Genomic DNA, 5,288 nt, shown 5'->3' with positions numbered 1-5,288 from the left:
GGGAGCCAGCAAGGCAGGCAGGGAAGCTTGGCTTCCTCTGTCACTGAAGCAAGCAAACCTCATGTTAGCTTCCAGCTGCCTGGCTGCCGGCCTCCATCTTGGCTCTCAGTTAATTTGCATATTGCCCTGATTAGCCAATGGGAAGGGTAGCGGTTGTACACCAATTACCATGTTTCCCTTTTATTAGATTAGATGAATAACAAACATTACATAAGCTCTTCTGGGTACAAGGCATTGTGCTAAGTCCTGGCACACAGGGACCATTAAGATATCCCAAAGTCCTCCCTAAAAGGAGATGTAGCATCCATGGGGAAGGAATAGGAGCTCCAGTTCACTGAGATGAGACAGTAAGATAAGAGAACTATCAAAAAGATGGACTGTAAAATATGTGTTTAATTGATTTTAACAGAAAGGAAAGGAGACGGGAAGAGAGAGAGAGAGCAAGAAGGAGAGAGAAACATTCATGTGAGAAAACATGTATTGGTTGCCCCCTTAGGCACCCAGACCAGAGATCAAACCAACACCAGGGATTTGATCTGACCAAGAATCGAACCGGCAACCTTTTGGTGCGTGGGATGATGATCAACCAACTGAGCTATACTGACCAAAAAGGTCAAAGAGGGACTCCTAATGAACCCTAAACCCAGGAAAGGTAGAATCAGAGGATTGTTAAAGTCAGGATTCCAGGTATTCAAGTTAATAAACCAGCTGGGTATAAGGAGAGCAGTTGAGAGCAATTTTGCCGTGAGGTGACCTAATTTCCCAAGAATTAGTTGGTTTGTGGCTAAAGGTGTAATTATTATGTTCTAGTTAGAAAAAACAGAGAAGAACATGGTAGAATCAATGCAATTCCTAGAAGTGGATCTGAGGTCGACTTCTACAGAAGACTGGAGGAAGAGGAATTCAAGCTTATTCTTAGGAACAATGTGGATTATTCTCAGAGAATATTTTCTAGTTTCCCTATAAATGTACATAGACTGTTATACAACAGGCATATGATGTTACATTGTGATAAAAAAAAAAAAACAATAACAACAACAACAACAAAGAAAACCTCTTTAGAACTTTTCCTCAAGCCACAGTCCTTATAACGGGCTGTAATGATTTCTTAACATCTTCCTGAAAAGAAGAATAAGCCCTAGCCAGTTTGGCACACTGAAGAGAGTGTCAGCCTGTGGACCAAAGAACTGTTTGATTCAGGTCAAGGGCATGTGCCTAAGTTCCAGGCTCCTCCCTGGCCAGGGCCCTGGTTGGGCCTCCTACAGCAGCCAATCAATAAATGTGTTTCTCTCACATTGATATTTCTCTCTGTCTTTTCCTCACTCTTCCACTCTCTCTAAAAATCAATGGAAAAAATATCCTGTTTTGAGGATTAAAAAATTAAATAAATAAAGTATTTTTTAAAAAAAAAAAAGAATAAGAAAGAGAGAATTGCTACCATCACCTCTCAAGAGTTTTCAGTCTAAACTGTAGAACTTACACTTCCCACGGGCAGTGTTTCACAGACACTCAAATAAACCCATAAATAAATATAATGCTTCTTCCTGGAGTATGAGTTTATCTCAATGATAGCTATTAAAATAGAATTAAACAAGTATAGATTATAACAAAATAGAAAACAAATTTCTTATGGACTTTTAAAATATATGTGTTAAGAAATGTGAAGATTTGAGAACTGAAATTTATTTGTGTTTGCAGCAGGTAATTTCTGACAATACCATTACTTCTTTGGAGAAAAATTTAAAGAACATTCACAGGCTTTAAAAACCATCATATCTTCCCCCACATATATAAAAATATATGTGAGTATTACCACATCAAATGATAATTTTTTGTGACTTTTCACAAAAATTTGAAACTGGTATTTATAATTCTGTTTTTCAAATGGTTTGTGAATGAGCAACTTATTTACTTTATGACTGGCTATGATTTCTTAGCAACCATCACACTTAATGAGAAATTCTTACAATGGGAGAAAAAACAGGACCTTCAATTTATTCTTAAGTGTGATGTAATTCATACAAATCCTAATTTAAAAAAAAAACAAATCTTACATTTTCATAGACATTAAATTAATTAGTAATCTTTATTTTGTAACTTTCTAAGTCAATAAAATTATTTTCATGTCAAATATTTTTACACCCTTAAAGATGCCACAGGTTCTAGTATTAAGCCTGTAGTATTACTCAACAGCCCTTGGAGTATGACTGTAAATCTAGAAAGATCAGAAATTTCAGGGTTCTGATGGTTTCATGGGAGGGCATATGAGAGAGCAAACTCATTCTTATCATCATTTGGAATTGATACACCTTGTCTGATTAATAACAATGATACACAAATTTGGCACACTGTTGAAGAATACCAAATTATACACTAAGAAAATGTTTGGTCATATTACAATACTGAAATAAATAACAGCTAAAAAAACTTCCATTAAGAACATCAATTATAATTTATAATAGAATCAAGTAAAAGCATGTTCTTGGGACTTGAGCAAAAAAGTGGTACATGATTGAAGAGGGAAGAGCCAGCCCTAAAAGAATATCAAGTATTCATACATGGCCACTGCTTCAGCACAGCTGCTGGCCTGCCATTCTCCTCATTTACCAAGCTGTTTACATTTACATGGTGCTTTTTAGTCTTCTAGTTTTGGGTGTGTTTTCTTTTTCTAGTTTTGTGGAAGACCTCATCAGAGTTTTATGGATTTGGATTCATTTAGGTCTCTTGTTCTTCAGTAGAGAAATATTGTCTTCTAATGTCAAAGGCAATTACAGAATCTCAGGCTCCCAAGATGGAACAGGACCTTAGGGTAACCAAGTCAACACCTCTCTGCCTGGGGCCAGAAACCCAGAGTTCAAAATCAGGAAGCAGAACCAGAGCTGTAGTAGCCAAAAGAGTCATTAGGTGGCAGTGGTGGGTAGAAATGTTGCCAACATCTTCCATGCAGTAATGGAGACCATGGTTCCTTGTAAGATGTGCCAGTGCTGTACAGGTTGTGGGGATAGTGTTGTTCAAAGAAGAGAGTCTGAGCTGCTGAGCCTGTCTAGAGTCTGTCCAAACACTCTGTGCTTAGATATTGAGACCAAGGACACCCCATTAGAAACAAGTGTCAAAGCAACAGTCTTAAAGCTCAGCCTCTGCTCGCAAGGATATCACAAAATAAAGATGTACCTATTGCCAATTTCCACAGGTGCCATTTCCAAGCTGTTATCCAATCACCTGTCTCCTTGTCAGTGTTTTCTACTGGTGTACACTCTACAGGAGGGCAGAGCCCATATTATTCACCTTGAATCACAGTGCCTGCCTCTCAGTAGACCCTCAATTTTTTAAAATTATTTTTTAGTGATTGACTTCATTTTCCTCTCAAGCCTTAAGTTTGTTCAATTATAGAATGAAAGAGTTGCCAACTCTAAAATATGGAATTCTTTAAGCATAAGAGAATATTTTCCTGTTTTACTAGCAAAAGTCTAGTGGAATTACAAAGACAAAGTTGTATAAATTTAGTTGATAGCAGAAGACACCTAGTGAAAGAAATAGTCGATAAGAAGAACTGTGACCCAATCTCTGGGATGTATCGTTTCTTAAGGCTCAGCATATAAGGAAAACCCTTAGACCGCCTTTAATTAAGGCCCTGGACTGATGCCACACAGGGGCTTCATATCCTACAAAGCCACTTGCTGGTGGAGATTGAAGGCCTCCCATCCCAGTCTGAAGAGGTAAAGGAAAATCTTTGCTTCTAACTTACAGAACTTGCACATCAATTCTGTAAGAACTTAGCTAAATTTTCTCAGGTTTATTGTAATCTTGAATCCCTAAAGCATCCAGAAACCAAAGCCCAGCCAGTACACACAATGGCCACCAGTGTCTAATATCTGCTCCCCCACTCACAACTTGCTCACTCATATATTCAATCCTAAATTTCCCCAAAAGAGGTAAAATGAACTTGGGAGAAAACAAGTATGATACAGAGTATTTGTGGTGCTGAAGTGAATCTGCCTAGGCCAAGGGCTTAGAGCCTCACATCTGGTCATCAAACTCACTGACACTTTACCTTCCATAGTCAAGCACTTAAGTGTCAGTCAGCTTTTTGTCAATGAAATATGTCCCCACTGTTCTTCAGACTAACTTTATCATCTGTCTCAAACCAATCTAATCTTCACAAGAATTAATATTCTCTTCTTCTCTCCACAGGCAATGTTTTGTATTCAAGAGATTCATCCAACTTTACACACAGGGACTTAACTTACAGTCCATGATAAGTAATTATGGTTTTAATTTCCAAACATGTAGCTTCACACTTTTATATATTCTAGGGCAATATCCCACAAAGTGAAGGCATAACACTCAAGGCATAATCCTTCCTTTATCTCTTTTCCTATTTTCTTCCCTTCAACCTGCCAGTGTACCTTCTTTTGATCTTGGATGTGTTCCACTTGGCTCTTAAAGAGAAATCAAAACTTTTTTTAAGTATAAATAGTAGAGAACATTAGAAGAAAACAGAACTAAAAGCATTCTTTTTGTTTCTTTCCTTGCTCTGCCACATTTAATGTCTGTTACTGGGGCATCCAGATGCCCTTCAGCAAATGGCTTCCCCAGGACTTTGGGAATTTTATCACAATTCGGGAATTCCTCCTAAACCTCCACTTGCTTCCAATCTCAGTAATCTCCCTTCATCCACACACATATAGACAATCCCAAAAGAAAGCTGCCTTCATTTTAAACTTTAGCATCTGGTTCATTTTTTCTTAGTTCATAAGTTGGGCCCATAGGCTTTATAGGGGGGAAAATGGTTTCATTGAAATAGCTAAATGTCTAGAAATAGTATGTATATATTTAAAAAAAAATACAGCAATAGATTATTCAGGGGTAAGAATCTTACAAAAATCTGGAAGAGTTCCTCCAGCTGAAGAGTTCCTCCTGGAGATGGGTTCCAGCTGTGTGCACTGGATCCCTTAGGTTCTGATTATATAGCGATCAAATGAACTGGGTGGGGAAACTAGTTCAAAAGAACCCTAATCCTGGCAGAGATAAGGAAACCAAGGACACTGCCCTTGGCAAACAAGGAAATTCACCTTTTTATTGGGAATGACTAGATCAAATATTTACCCACTGGAGTGGATTAAAGATTTGTTCAAAGAGACAATTTTTGATGTTGGTAAACATAGCCCTTGGTCCCAAAGCGGCCCTTTTTCTGATATCCATGGTACCTTACTCTTAACAATTACAGGTTTCATTGTTCACATACATGATATGGATCCGGAAGACATTGCTTCTGATCTATGGGCCAA

General features: G+C 37.9%; 1 protein-coding gene across 1 annotated transcript in view; it reads right to left on the bottom strand.

Annotated features, from left to right (window-relative positions):
• The window catches only part of LOC102772348 (ribonuclease 4), a 14,677-nt gene extending 9,721 nt beyond the window's left edge, over positions 1 to 4,956 (bottom strand). The window contains exon 1 of the mRNA XM_006755001.2: positions 4,880 to 4,956. The gene's annotated coding sequence lies outside the window, so the exon portion shown is untranslated. The remainder of the gene's footprint in view (positions 1 to 4,879) is intronic.
• Between the last annotated feature and the right edge of the window lie 332 nt (positions 4,957 to 5,288).

The sequence above is a fragment of the Myotis davidii genome, unplaced genomic scaffold, assembly GCF_000327345.1.
Source record: "Myotis davidii unplaced genomic scaffold, ASM32734v1 scaffold1153, whole genome shotgun sequence".
NCBI classification, from domain to species: domain Eukaryota; kingdom Metazoa; phylum Chordata; class Mammalia; order Chiroptera; family Vespertilionidae; genus Myotis; species Myotis davidii.
Note: the sequence above shows the minus strand (reverse complement) of the source record. Positions and strands in the feature narration are given on the sequence as shown.